The sequence below is a fragment of the Triturus cristatus genome, chromosome 3_2 (assembly GCF_964204655.1).
Source record: "Triturus cristatus chromosome 3_2, aTriCri1.1, whole genome shotgun sequence".
Lineage (NCBI taxonomy): Eukaryota > Metazoa > Chordata > Amphibia > Caudata > Salamandridae > Triturus > Triturus cristatus.
The window spans coordinates 493,205,875-493,221,512 of NC_140584.1; positions in this window are offsets into that span (position 1 = coordinate 493,205,875).

Below are 15,638 nucleotides of genomic sequence, written 5' to 3' on the forward strand. Positions count from 1 at the left end.
AAACGGTGAAATAGACAGATGTGTGATTAATAGAAAGTGCACTTTCCAGCGAGCCCACTGGAGGGTGGGGTCTCGGGGCAATTTCCCACTTTGCCCATGCCTTGTCTCTGACCTGTGGCGCCCACTGCGCCCGCGGCTAGCCACGGAGGCGCTGCTGTGTGCTGGCAGCTTCGAACACTCGTTCAAGTGCGAACTATGTTCCCCTGACCAGTGAGGCATGTCTTCGGTCTCACAGGGCATGTACCGTGCACACGCGAATGACACAGGAATTGGGCGGGGCGCTGACGTGGGTGCTCATGTATGTCGATGAGACGCGTTTGACCTGCCCCTTAAAAACAGTAAAGACGCACAATAATAGAGATATTTTTTTAGATCGTTCAGTCTGTTTACAGATTAGCTAACAAAGGATCGTTTCGAGGGATGCCTTGACATGTTTTAACCTTTCACCCATCACAGTCACCTATGTTTTATCTCGCTCTTAAGGGTTCTTTTTTATTCCTTTCTCTACCCTTTTGACCTTTGTCACTATTTTCCTATTTTAGTTTTCTTAATTTTCTGCCTTTATTCTTCTTGCACTGGATCAAAGTCTGATTCCGATGATGTAAAATAAATCACAGTGCCCAAAACTAAGTGCCGGTACACACCACTAGCAAACACCGGCACAAATTAAATACTGATAGCCTAACATGACATATTTAACGGCACTATAAATATAAGCTTTACCATACAACAAAGGACACGTTTTCTGGCATGACGGTTGGCATATAATCTATAGCACTTTATTGGGAGTATATTTACTATCACAACAACGGGCATGCATTTCTTGGTGCAATGCTGGGCTCAAAGGATGGTCAGGTATTCCCTGAGTGAATCCTGGATATTTTAGGGGAGTGTGGTGCCACGCATGGGGATTCCTCCTATTTGATTCTGCCCATGGGGGTTTTCACGGTGTAAGGGATCAGTTCATGCTGATTGTGAGGCAGCGCCATAGCTGATGTGAGGATGTTTCACTTATGAAGTGTGGGTTTTTATCTTAACATATCGTACTATCGTACTAGTACAAAAGAGATTTAAGGAATGCACTTTCATGTTCTTATTTGTTAACAACTATGGGAAAAATAGTAAACTCCTTTACCAGTTAAAAAACACACACACAGATTGTCAGCTGTGGCATTTCAGCAAAATCACAGGAGTAACGAACATTACTTTGCTTTCCCTTTGACCCCTCGGATTATCAGAGGGAATAACACCGCCAAACCATGATGAATGACCATTGTGCCCTTTCTTCATAAATAACGTTTATTTAAAAAAAAAGCTGAAGTCTGCAATGTTTTAATGATAATTCAACGATAGCTGGCACAAACAAGTTATTTAAACTAGCAAATGCTTTAACGGCACCTATTAAAATCATGGGTCATTGAGAAGGTGCCACAACTCTGGAGCATTCATGTTCTGCCCTGAAAACATCAGTGCTCCGGTGTCATGGGGATTGTAGAGAGGAAGCAGTAGAAACCATTAGCCACCCCTAAATGGCATGACACCCATGAGGGTCTAACTAAATGATTTAAACCAATCTGGGCGAAGTGTTATTTTGCTATTTGCCCTCCTGTAGCAAGGGAACTATCTTTCTTGTTCCAGAGACAACCCAGTCACTCCTTTTTAGGTCTCGCCTGGCGTTAGCAGCGCGCATGGGTTGCCCTCGCCCTGCGAGGCTTTTGTAATCAATACGATTCCAGAAGTTTACTTGGAGCACCGCCTCTCTTTTCCATTGGCTCGCGTCATCGTTTATGTTAAACGATGGCGCGTGATTGGAAAGCGGGCTTTTGGGTTACCTCCTTGTCTACTTTTCGGGCGGTCCATGTTGACAGCCCGACGCCATCTTTGTTTACTTTAATGAGCTTGCGCGCTCTCGCTTCTGATAACGCAGCATTTATTGCTTTGACTGACGGCTGTTTGCCAGCAACGCTAAATCTCTTCAGTACGACCTGCCCGGCTTGGCGTGGTGAGGCTTGCCGGTGCTCTTGGAACAGCTGCCGCTGCTGCTGCTCTTCTTTACGGCAGGCTTGAGGCTGTTACTCCCGCCGGCACTGCACAGCTTCTTCCCCGGCTTGGCTGAATTCCACAGACTAAAAGTACCGTCCCCAGATTGGCGGCTGGGTTGGCTGCCTTGACCTTCTTCTGGGGACGGTACTTTTAGTCTGGGTAGTCAGCCATGTGCTTGAGACGCAGCCGCTCGGCCTCGCGTTGTGCATGTCCAGGGATTGCTCCATGATCTTACGTCTCTCGATCTGCGACCAGACCATGAAAGCGTTCATGGGCTGCTTGATGTGCCCATTGGGGGTCTTGCACCATGCCGGGTTGTCAGCTTTACCCCCGGCCGAGGCGATGTCAGGATTGTGACGACCGGCGTCTGATGATGCATTGGTGGCAGTTGCAGGCTCCCGCGCCCTCCTCGAAATACCCAAGTTAGTAGACAGGTTGTGCAGAGATCCCTGCAGCCCAGGCCTGGACAGTCTCTGTGCCTGAGCGATTTGTAACGTGTAGTCAAAAAAGAAGAAACAAGCATTAAAAATGCAGTAGGTCTCGCCTTTCATTAAGTTAAAGCCATTTGCTTTGCTATAGAATACCATTAGCAAAGCAAATGGCTTTAACTTAATCAAAGGCAAGACCTATTGCATTTTCAATGCTTGTTCCTTTCTGCTAGTGCACTGGACAGCTGTTTTAGTAGAATGGCTGCTGCCTTTTGCTTAGATATGCAGCCAGGCAAGGATTTCTGACAGCTATGTATTGCAATTATCAAAGTCAGGTCGAGGGGCCCTTACTGTGTCCATACATCTCTCTTTTTAGCACCATCATCACTTGAAACTAAGTGATTATTACACAAACATCAGTGGAAATCAGACTTTCTATCTATTCAGTACACTTTTAATGGTTGTACCAAGTTTACAAGATGTCTATTGAGACCATTCCTATGACCCTTAGTGGAACATTCAGGCCCGCTGCATGCATACCAGGGTGCCTTGGCTCAAGAAATCAAACACCCCCTAAGACCCATGACTTCCCATTGGATACTGTACTAGAGGACTTTAGTTGATCTTGTTTACAACGTCCCTTCAATCCAAATACGCATTTTCTTACTAAATTCTCAATATTACAATATGTCTAGGGCTGGGTCTCAGTAAAGTCAATCCAAGGAAGCTGTGTGGAAAGCTACCAGAGGGCTGTATTATACAAAGTGCCCTGGGGTAGGCAATGGGCGTTTTCACCTGCTTTGTGCTCCGTTGGACACTTTGGTATTACAGAAGGGGCCGCAGATACTGGTTTGGCCCCTTGTTTAATACAGATAGCGCTGGCACACATATAGAGCCAGCACTATCATCAGAGGGTGTCCCAGCATTTGCGTGGGGGAGTGGCCCCATACAAACGAGGGCCTCTCTTGGCCTCTGCACTGGTGCCGAATTATAGACGGGGACAGAAAGGGAAAGAAGCTCTCAGGAGGTGCACTGACAGTGCGCCCCAAAAAGATGGCCCACTGTCAGTGGGCCCCCTGATGGCAGCCCTCTGGAGGGGGTGAAGGGGGTCCTGTGGACACCCCAGACATCCCCCTGCACTTGGGTGCCGTCACTCACTGCGCCAGCCTTCAAGGGGATCTCTTTCCCTTCTTAAAAGTGCAGGCGGTGTGCCGCATGTACAGTGAATCACAGAGTGGCTGCTTCAAACCCACTCTGTTTTTCTCTTGAAAGCGCTATCCTGGGGACAGCTCAAGTTCACGACTGCCCTAGGGGCAGCACATTCATTCTAATATTGCGCTTTCTTCTTGTTTGACTAGGGCGCACCTCTTGAAAGATGCACCTGGCGCGAACAAGGAAAATACGCAGTATGTGTAACAGCCCCAGAATGAAGCACCCGGCCCCGTATTACAGATAGGGCGCACCATTAAGCAGATGCATCCTATCAGGAAGATTGCGCTGCCCTCGGGGCAGCCGCAAACTTGCACTGCCCCCAGGGCAGCGCATTCAAGAGAAATACGGAGCAACTGTTTTAAAGCTGCTCTGTGCTTCTCTGTGCAGGTGGCAACCCACATGCACTTTTAAAAGGGATTAGAGATTCCCTTGCAGGCAGATGGAGGGAGTGGCTTCACCAGCCTCCAAAGGTATGTCTGGGTGGTCCCTGGGACTCCCTTTCATCCCTTTAGAGGGCTGCACTTAGAAGAGGCACTTTCAGTGCACCCCCTTTTGTGGCGCACTTTAAGTGCGCCTTCTGAAAGCATGTGTGCTTCTGCACCCACATGGGTAATACAGCGTGAGCCCAGAGGCAAAGTGATTCCCTCATCTGCATGGGGCCACGCCCCCATGCAAGTGAGCGAATGCCCTCTAATGATGGCACTGGCGCTATATGTGTGCCAGTGCTATATCTATATTATATAAGAGGTTGCACAAGTATTTGCGGCCCCTTCTGTAATTCCACAGTGCCCCGGGGTCACAGAAAGCAGGCTCAAACGCCTGTTGCGCACCCGGGGCACTTGTGTAATATGGCCCTTGATTGGTCTTAGAAGTATCAACTATGGCATCCACTACCAAGAAGCTTGAAAAATGCCACTTGACTACAGGTAACAGAAAGGTCTGCATTTGGCCTGTAGGTTAGGTTGCGCCAATACTGATTAAGAACAGGCATGCATTTAACAAACAGCACAGATTGACACATTAACCAGAACTATAATAATGATTTATATTCTCCATGCCCTAACCTGCAATCGGTGAGTTCTGGGAAATCTCAGAATTAAAATATGCACACTGTATGCAACACATGATGTCAGGGTAACTGCACCACTATGGCCATCACACATGATCCCAAAACACTTCACCTACAGTCCACACTACAACCCAACATTGTGCCAACAATGGTGTAGCATGCCATTTATCTGATAATGTGCTTTGGCACCTTTTCAGTGGTACAAAGCGCTATATGAATGCAACTGCATTACAATATTGGCTTAGAAAGCCCAGTAATTTTTTATGAAAAGCATAGTAGCCCCCATAGCATAATATTTTACTTGGGTATGACAAATAATTTGATTAGGCAGTGTCGACTTGCTGCAGAGGTACAAGATCGTGTTAACAGTAAGTTCTATTTTTTTCTTTGAAGAACTATGATCTCTACTGGTTCCGTATTGTATAAAGTGCCGCGGGGACGCAACCAGCATTGCGCCTCCTTTGTGCACCCCTCACACTTTGGGAGTACAGAAGGGGCCGCAGCCGATTATCCGCACCCTTGTGTAATACAGATAGCGCTGGTGCACAGATAGCGTCAGTGCTATCATTAGAAGGCGTTCCCTCATGAGGGAAATTCTTTGCCTCTGTGCCCACGCCATATTATAGACGTGGGCGCAAAGGGAAAGAAGCTCTCAGATGTCAGCCCTCTGCAGGTGGTTAACGGGGTCTTATGGACCCCGCAGATATCCTCCTGCGGGTGTGGGAAGACACTCACTGCTCCCACCTGCAAGGGGATCTCTCGCCCCTCTTAAAATTGCAGGTGGTTTGCTGCCCGCACACTGAAACACGGAGCAGCTGCTTCAAAGCTGCTCCGTCTTTTAATTGAATTTACAGCCCCCCGGGCAGCGCACGTTCACGTCTTCCCTGGGGGCGGAACATTCTTTCTGATACAGCACATTCTCCTTGTTTGCACAGGTCACACTTCTTGAAAGGTGCACCCGGCGCAAACAAGAAAAATGCTTCATATGTGTAACATATGCAGCCACTGGGGCGTTAGAGCATGCATTAGCCTAGGGCCAGTTACAGGCTGCATTTCAAAGGGTGCATCAGAAACTGAACATGGGCACCTGGGCCTGTATTAAAACATGGCAGCGCCGGCGCAAGCTGTGGCTGTGCACCAAAGTGTCCACCTGTTGGCATTGTGGAGGCTTACCTTCTAATGCACCATGAAGTTGGTGCAGACTTTGAGCTCAGTCTTCATCTGTGTTTGCGACCATGCGCACATTGTATTTGCACTGGTGACAATACATTTTTGGCTGGAGCATCCAGATGTGTGTGGGCACAGAAAAACCTTGATATTATGAATAGTTTTTGTGGCACCCTAAACATGGGCACAGGTGGGGTAGCTTCGCCAGTAAGATTGGGCAGTGTGTGAGCTTCAGATTTTCCAACAATCACACTGGCATATAATGTTAAAATATATTATACGACAAGCAGGGCTCATGAGAGGGGCTTACGAGGCAGTGGAAAGGGAGACAAATGCAGATTGAGAGGGGTATTAAGTGAGAGAAAATACAACATTTTGGAAAATAACCAAAAAATTTTAAGTCATTCAAAGCAGAGGGGGAGAAAGTGTGTGTGTGTCTTTGTCTGTGTTTATATCAAAATTCCTAGTGAAATTTGACAGACACCTCACCATACCCAACTGAAAGCACCTGCACCTAACTATTTACCAGAAAATACATTTATTGAGGAGGGGTGTAAAACCCCAAACACCCCTCGTGAAGCACAGCCCCTGCACCTGCACTGTTCCGGATTGCTTGCGCCGCCTTTCCTGTGCCGCATAAAAATGTGCGCTTTTAAAAAAATCTATACTTCACTAGTTACCCTCTGGGCAGTTACATTTCAACGTTTTAATAAAGGAGGGCGGTCCTACTGTCAATCTAAATGCAATTACGCGTCCCTTTGTATCTCGTGCTAGCTACATTTTGGTTTTGAAAAATGTCCCGGGGGCAGCATGACTCAAGTGAGGACATAGTGGGACTAATGGAGAGAAAGTGAGAGAGTGCTGTAGAGGGTCACAGAGACCCCTAAAAGGACTTGCCAAGAGAGTAGAGATGGTTAAACCACTGAGCGGCTCAAGCCATACTCGAGCTAGATGCCTGGATGTGGCTCAGCTCAAGGTTGTCTTGGATCCTTGAGCCAAAACAAGAAGAGCTTTCATCTGCTAAGAATGAGAGATAAAGCATTAATCATTGAAGTAAAATAAGAAATACCCATCTTTTGAGCACAATGTGAAAAAACACCCGGGATCAATTCCAGCTTCCCACATGCCCAATTTGTGTGATTCTCGGCCAATGTTTCAACTCACTGTTCCTCCTTTTTTAGGTCTCGCCTACGCAGCGCGCATGCGCTGCATAGGAGACCTTTAGCCGTCGTGCAGCTCTTTTTCAAAGCACATACACGTGCTTGTGGCGGCATACGCCTTGCGGGAGTGTGCAGCGGCGCGCCACAAGCACGAGTATGTGCTTTGAAAAAGAGCAGGCTGCGCGCGCACTCATGCACCTTCGCCATGCCTTTTTTTTAAAATTCCTTTTAGAGCGCGCGCACACGCACCACTCTAGGGCTTGTTAGCTATGTCATATAGCACAAACTTTCCCACGGAAATAGGAGTGCTTCGCCACATTCACAGACTACTTGACACTTTTTATTTTTTAAACATGAAACGGGGAGCAGTGCTGATTGACAGGATGCTGAGTCCAGGCCGGGTTCGGACCGTGCTCACCATGTTACATGGGCAGCATTTGTAGTCACTAAGCCTTACGGCCACCCCTGCAAGCTCTGCTCGTTTTGGGCTTGAGCTGCTCCAGAGCCAAGGGTCAGGCTCGGCCCGGCTCGAGCATTCAATGACTCGCTCATCTCTATCCCTATCTCGCCTTTCTTATTCTTCCTCACGGTTTCCCTACATCACCTCCACCCTCATCCTCTCTCTCACTCTACGTCACTCCTCTCTCTACCGCATCTCTTTTTTTCCCCACGAAATATTTGTGTGCCTCATCTTTCTTTCTATCCTCTATGTACCTCACCACCTCTTTCCTCCCTGTGTATAGCACTGCCATGCCTCTGTATCGGGCCTCTTTTTAACTCTACCTCTCCCTCTCATCCTCTCTATTCCGGGTTGTTTCCTTTCTACCTCTAATGATCTCTCCTTTTGACTTTTACTGTACATCGCCTCTCAGCTACCAGCTTCTCCCCACCCCTTCCCACCCACTCTCCTGTTCTCCAATACAACGCACTTCAAAACATCTGTCTCTTTACCCTTCCCCCTCTCTACCTTCTCTCGTTTTCTCAGCTCTCTTACTTCCTGTTTTAGACTACCCTCTTTCTCTCCACCTCCCAACCCTCTACCTCTCTCTTTACACCTTTTGTCTCTCCCTTCGAGTCACCCCTCTTTCTAGAACCTTTCCTCTGTGCCTTTCAGGCTCCTTCCTCCCCTCTCTCTTCATCACCAGAGGCGGAGGGCACAGATGAGTGAGGTGTAGAGCAAGGGAGAGGAGGCTTATGCACTCTTGTGCCCACAGCCAATCAGCTGCGAGCATGGCTTGGCGGCATGGAATGTTTCATAAAGAAGGCTGCGATTATAATGACACATGCCACTGGCGCCCACAGCCTATAGCACATGTGGGGCCTGGGGAAGATTTCCTGCTTCCCTACTGACGCTAGTAAACATGTTTTAAGAACAAGGGACTCTTTCACAATATTTAATGTGAGGTGGCCACCACATCCACCACCACCACATCCACCACCACCACCATGTCCACCACCACATCCACCACCACCTCCACCACCACCACATCCACCACCACCACCACCACGTCCACCACCATGCCCACCACATCCACCACCACGTCCACCACCACCACGTCCAATACCACCACCACGTCCACCACCACCATGTCCACCCCCACCACCACATCCACCACCACCACGTCCACCACCACCACCATGTCCACCACCACCACCACGTCCACCACCACCACCACGTCCACCACCACCATGTCCACCACCACCAAGTCCACCACCACCACGTCCACCACCACCACATCCACCACCACCATGTCCACCCCCACTACGTCCACCACCACGTCCACCACCACCACGCCCACCACCACCACGTCCACCACGTCCACCACCACCTCGTCCACCACCACCACATACACCACCACCACGTCCACCACATCCACCACCACTTCCACCACGTCCACACCACCGCCACCACATCCACCGCCACCACGTCCATGTCCACCACCACCACGTCCACCACCACCACCTGTGATGGGTAAAGTGTCACTGGAGGGCAGGGGTAATAGGAGTGTCAAACCCGGCTGTACATGGGACATTTAAGGATGCATTGGGTGCGAGAAGACGGGAATAGGGGCTAGAAGTATTACACCAGACCCAAGATACATTTTGAAGAGGCGCAATGTCACAGGGCTCCTGTAAAAGCACTCGCAGCATCTCTACCTCTCAGTGGCATACCTGCACGAGCCACTCACTCAAAACAAGCATTAGCATAGCCAATAGGTCTCGCCTTTGGGACCTTATAAGTGTTTAGCAATGTAACACTTGGTGTTGTTGCACCAAGGATATTGTGCTGGATAACTAAACACTTATAAGGTCCCAAAGGCAAGACCTATTGGCTACGCAAATGCTTGTTATTCATTATTGCCTTGTACCTCCTTTTTAGATTTCGCCTGCTCAGCGACTGCGCTGTGCTTGAGAAATCTATTGTTTTTAATATAAACTTAAAAGGGACCTACATCCCACCTTCTCTCTTTCCAAGATTCTCATTGGTTCCTGTGCGTGCCAATTACCTTTTGTCCATTTTTATTCGCTGTAGCATATTTTCCTGCATTTACCAATGGTTGTTCCTCATCTGCTTCTCTTATCAGCTTGCCGCCGCCAAAATACTTTTAACATCCGCTTTGGTGGAACTATATTTTAGTAAAGTTTTGCCTTTTACTCTTGCAGCATATTTATATAACAACCTTTCACCTGGAGAGATTAAGTGCTTTGCAAAGAATCACAGGATGTTGCGTGGCCCACTGAGACTCGAACTGATATCCCCAGCTCTCAAATCAGCAGCTCGGGCCCCTGCACCACACCCTCTCCACTCCTGTGTTATCTGTTAGGGAGCTCTTTTCTTCTCCCTGACAATGGTTGATGAAAACAGCTCTTAATTCATTACACGGCGAAACAGCTGGTTATTCATTATTGCCTCTGGGAACATCTCAAAATGTGTGACTTAATGATGAGCACAGTATAAAAATCTCTTGTGTGTTGACATAATAGACTATTATCTTGCTCCACCTATAAGAGGTAGAGGAATCTAGGACACATATAGGGTGCACATGACAATTGACTTGTAAATTAGTAAGCAACGGGTGAGGGGTGGTAATATCTTTCCAGGTAGTGTTTAAAAACTCACTATTAAATGCTCCTTAATGCAGTGATATAATTATGTAGTAAGGTGAAATGTGTCAGCGATAGACACAGAGGGATGGGGGAGACAGAGAGAGAGAGAGATAGATAGAGAGAGAGAAACAGAGAGAGAGAGAAACAGAGAGAGGAGATATTTTACTTTTGCATTTGCTGAATGTCCAGTGACAGCGTGACCATGTGATAGAATTGTGTTGATATGTTGGGCTTCTAATCTCTCGAGGAAAGTTTATATGAATAATCACACAGTGAATTGCAGGTTTTTAAAAAATGTTCTATGAAACCTGTGTAGTTTATATTGTTTTTCATTTAGAAATTGTTTCCCCTTTTTTTCTCAGTTCTTTTTTATAGGTGGGGGCCAGGGTTGTGTGTGTATGGCTTTCTTGATTTGTGTATCAGTGCACATTAATTTAGCATGCAGCCACTTATGTTTAGAAGAAAACAATTGCGTGCAAGGCACACTTTAACTTCTAAAACAAAGCAGTGAAAACAATGCCTCCGCTCACTTCCCAAAAACATTTACACATATGTGTGTGTTTCTGCATTATCGCCGAGTACTCTACGCCAGCGCAGAATTCTGTGAAGAAAGAAATCATCCAGGTTTTGCGCCTCACCAACATAATGTGGCGCAAAAACAGACTTTCAAAAGGGCTCAGCGCAGATGAAACAGGGCACATTTGCATACGCAGGCGCAACACATTCCATAATACGGCCCCTGGTGGCCAGTTACTGTTTTCTTGTGACTTGGCCAGTCAGTTTCATGAGTTGGACGGTTCGTGGAACCCTGACAAATACTTTCTTAGGAAGTTTCATGCCCTGACCCTTCTTGCCAGTAGTGCAGCAAGGATGCCCTGGGCAATAGTGCAAGCAAGAAAAATGGCCCCTTTGACTGCTGGTGCGATAGTAAAATACAGGAATTATCAGGGTACAATGGACCCCTCATGACTCTGGGCCCTACTGCATCAATGGTAGCTACGCCCATGCTTTTCGCCACAGTTGATCAGCGTTGGGGCTGTTGGGCTTGTGGTCTCCGATGTCTCTGGGACACCATGTGGCAGGTGCCAGTGGTTTGTGTCACCAAATGCTGTTGAATGGCAAGAGAAGGAGGCAGTATACTCAGGCAGTGTGGGAGACCTTAGCTCAGTCTCTTTTACGGAAGGCGTTGAGGTGGAGCAGACTCTAACCTTAGGAGAGTCATGAAGCCAAAGGAAGAAAGTGGTAGGTGCACAGGAATCCTCCTAGGTGCATGGCTCAGTTTGTGCAGGCATCACAGACAGAAGGCTGGAAAATCCATGGGACACACCCCCAGTGATTAGAGGACCGCTAATGGACGCAGAGAGAGGTCGAATGACAAGAATGGCGCCAAGTGAGATGGAAATGGAGGGATTTTTTTTTTCCTCATCACCAAACTAAACTCGAGCCTCTCAGAGCAAAAGATTTGGAACTGCCTAAAATGCTGGCTTTTTCTCCTTGTTTTCTTTCTTTGACAAAAAACAATCCCACTCCTGGAGTGGGGGTCCCATTCTGCAGCTCAGTCAGTCAGCACAGGGGTGATGACAGAGGATGCAGTATGAATATATTTTGATGGCAACTCTTGACAGCCGAGCGTAGTAGGTTACCACATCCAGGTAATCTAGGCGCGAGCCAGGCCTGTGATGTCCTCCTGGCCCTTTTCTTTCCCGTTGTCTTGTACATCACTCGAGCGTTTATCACTGGAGCCGATGGGGAGTGGCAGGGGCCAGCGCGCGCTCGGACAGCGGGCTAGAGTGAAGTCAGACGGCTTCGCAGTGCTGACACTAGCATCGGAGGTCTACAAGCATCCGCAGCCCCTTGGCTCTGCGAGTGACTGTTGGGATGTCGTTACAGGTTTATTGCTCCTTTCAAATGTCTTTTATTTCGGCGTGCATCTTACAGGTGCATGGTCGGGGTCCACGTGTGTGCATGAGTGTTCAGCGGGATTATAGGAGCGCGAACTCGGCCTTGTCGAGTTCTGCCGAGCATCGAAGTCTGGTTATAACTTTCCGTTTGATCCTGTGTCCTTGATGCCAGGCACGTGTGTTTTGAAGCTAAGACCCAAGAAGCGGGCACCTGGGAGTGCACTGCGAATTATAGTTACTGATATTTTGTCAAAACGACCGCCCTAGGTTTTATCTTATATATGGCAAAAGCAGGCTTGCTTTAAATCATATGCGTAGGGACCCTGCAGTATGCCATTTAGAACCGTGGCAGTGTGCTGTACCCTCAGCAGTGTGCTTAGACTCACTGGGCTCCAGTGTGCTACGAGAGCCGGCCTCGGCACTGCGTTGTGCAGCCCCAAACGAGGCAAGGTGGAGGCTGGAGGGTCGAGGTGACCTCAGACACATCATCCATTCTGCACATGGAGGGCAGCAACTTCTGAAGCCGGTAGTGAGTTGGTCAAATAAACATGCGCTGAATCTTGATTCCTGTAATGTGTTTATCAGCTGTCTTGTTATATTTTACGTTGTTGGGTGTTATACATAACGTTTATATTATATATGTTATTTCTGTATGGTGTAAAATTATTTGCATAAACTGTAACAATACGTTATGGTGTTGAATACTGCTGTAATAGGTACACACAACATAGAGGTCTTTCTGGGTTCAAAAGCATTGTTTGCATTGCATAAAGTGGGGCGACGGTGGTGGTGTCAAATTGTAATAGTAGGTCCTGGGATGTGCGTAAATGTCGCACTGCTTCACAGTTGCTGGTAAAGGGGTCTCCTCAGTGAGTATTGGACTGGCTCTTTGTATTGAGGTGTCTGCCACGTGTTTACAAAGTCACTTTCCTTTAAGCGGAATTCAAAACAGTTTCTTTCTACAGGTTTACGTCCACAGATTGCATGCAGTCGCATAAATCCTCCACCTGCTATATTCCTTAAAAAGCTGCATGTAAAAATGACCTTGAATTGCTGTTCCCTTCCTTTATTTTGAATGCCCTCCTTCTCTTCTATCTGCCTCTTCTGTATACAAACCACTCTAAAGCCCATGCCTGTCTGCTTTGATGGTCTTCTTGAAATCATTTGGTTCTCACATAGCCCCCTCCATGGAATGGTTTCCCTTTGCACGTAAGACTAACTCCAATGGGCCGACCACTTACTTTGGGCTCCGGGGTAGCGTGCTACTCACTGTAAAGTGCTTCAATGCCTCGAATGGAGTAGTAAGTGCTATATAAATGCAACTTCAATTGCAATATGTGTTTAACGTGCCTTCCAGCGAGGCAGTTGGATTTTAAGATTGAGTGTGGCAGTCAGGGCGTCAGCTATAGAAGCAAGTACACGCGTGTGATTTTAATAAAAAAGGCAAGTTACTTTAAGTTGTGAACAGAAACATCGTGTTTAGAAGTTAATACTATTCAAGTGGTTGTTTGATGAAAGCGAAAATGTTACGCAGAAAAAGCGAATTGCTACCAGCCATCCAATCAGAAGAGCAGGAACAGATTTAAACCTTTAGTTGGTTTATTTTTGAACGAGACAGAAGAGAGTGCCAAAAACCTTTGAGTGCAAATACAGCAAAGTTTGTGCACAGCTCTTTAAAGGATCACCTGCTTAATCACGCTGTGGTGAACGCTGTTGGTAGGAGGCCATGTTGTGGCAACCAAAGGTTGCCTCGGGCTCAGTGCTTCTCTCGGCATGCAGGAACCATCCACATGTTCTCACTTTAAAATTATATAATCAGCTGCTGAGGTTTAAAAGGCCTTTTGCAAAAAACCTGTTTTTAAACAAACAAAGTGCACCATTGCTCAACAAGGTCTCTAGTCAATTACTATGTTCAATGAACTAGCTGTGGAGACAATTCAGGCAACATTGTTTATAGTTCTTTGCGATATTATCAGTAACAAAGCTCCTAGGCGACCTTCGGTTTAATTATGAGACCAGAGAAATAAAGCTATATTTATTCATCTAATTATTTAAGCATTTTAAACATCCATTCTGCTCAATTCATTCCAGTGATGAATTGTCAATGAACCTTCTGAGGCCAAAATCTGGTTTAAACCCTGAAATGTTTGGTACTGTGGTGTACCGCAGGTGGGTATGCATGTCGGAGTTGCAAATCAATCAATCAATCTATCAATCTATCTATCTATCTATCTATCTATCTATCTATCTATCTATCTATCTATCTATCTATCTATCTATCTATCTATCTATCTATCTATCTATCTATCTATCTATCTATCTATCTACACACACACATACATACATGTATAGATGTGTATACATGGAAACATGTATGAGTGTATATATGTATATATATCCCAAAAAGTTGCCACAATGAAGAACAACAGGGAACAACAGCGGTCTGCATGCAGTTAGGTAGCTTTATTTAGTCCTTGGCATGACGCGTTTCAGCTTTGTGCCTTCATCAGATGCCAAACAACCATTACTGGCACTGATTGACAGTTCCTCTTTTGAATGCTGCCTGCATTCCCCCCATTGGTGGAGGCCCGATGGCCCGTAGAAACTGCAAGTCCCAGCATCCCCCATCTTGGGACACTGAAAATAGCTGCCATACAATGGAGTCAGGTAGCCTGAGACTCCGCATTCCCCACCTGCTGCGACCAACGTTTTCTGCAGCCTGCCGATGCGGACCAGTTTGTGAGGCGCCGGTAAATACTCAGCGGCTTGCCATGTAATCATGGCCCCATGCTGGTCAAACACAGTCCTCTCGTGGCCGCAGCGTTTCCAGAAAGATTCGATCCCTCGAAAAAATTGCACTGATGCCACTAACTTCTGGAAACGTTAGGACGGGTTCCCTCAGCGTGCAGTGGCCGCACGCAACATATCCAAAAATGTGTATATATATATATATACGTTTATATATATATACATGTATGTATATATATATATATGGTTGCATGATTAAGGCAGGTGATGCCGAAACGCGTAGCAATGGAGTGAGAGCATTAAACTTGTGAATTCAGTGAAGTCGTTGGTGTCGGTGTCCTTTCTTTTGGCGAAGATCGGAGTTGGTGGTTGATATATATATATATATATATATATATATATATATATATTACCTACTGGCGGTCGCCAGTAGGTAGTTATAGTTAGGACCACGTTTCCATAGGAAATCCGCAACATTCTATTTTGAATAACTTTGGCGCCGGTCGACGAATCCTCGCGAATTTTTCAAAATAGGTGGGGCGCTACGCTCCGCTCCTTCCCTGAAAGTCTCGGGGGGATTCGTCAAGCGGGGGCTGAGATAAAAGGGGGGTCCCAAAACGCGTTTTTCCCATGCATTTTTCCATAGGACCTTTAGACAGGGCTACAGCCCGAACGGCTGAACAGAATTACTAGAAATTTGGCAGAGAGGTAGTCCTCAGGTCAAGAAAGTGCCTTTTGTAGGTTTGGTGTAAATCTGTTCAGTAGATTCTGAGAAAATAGCCTTTAAATCAATATATATATC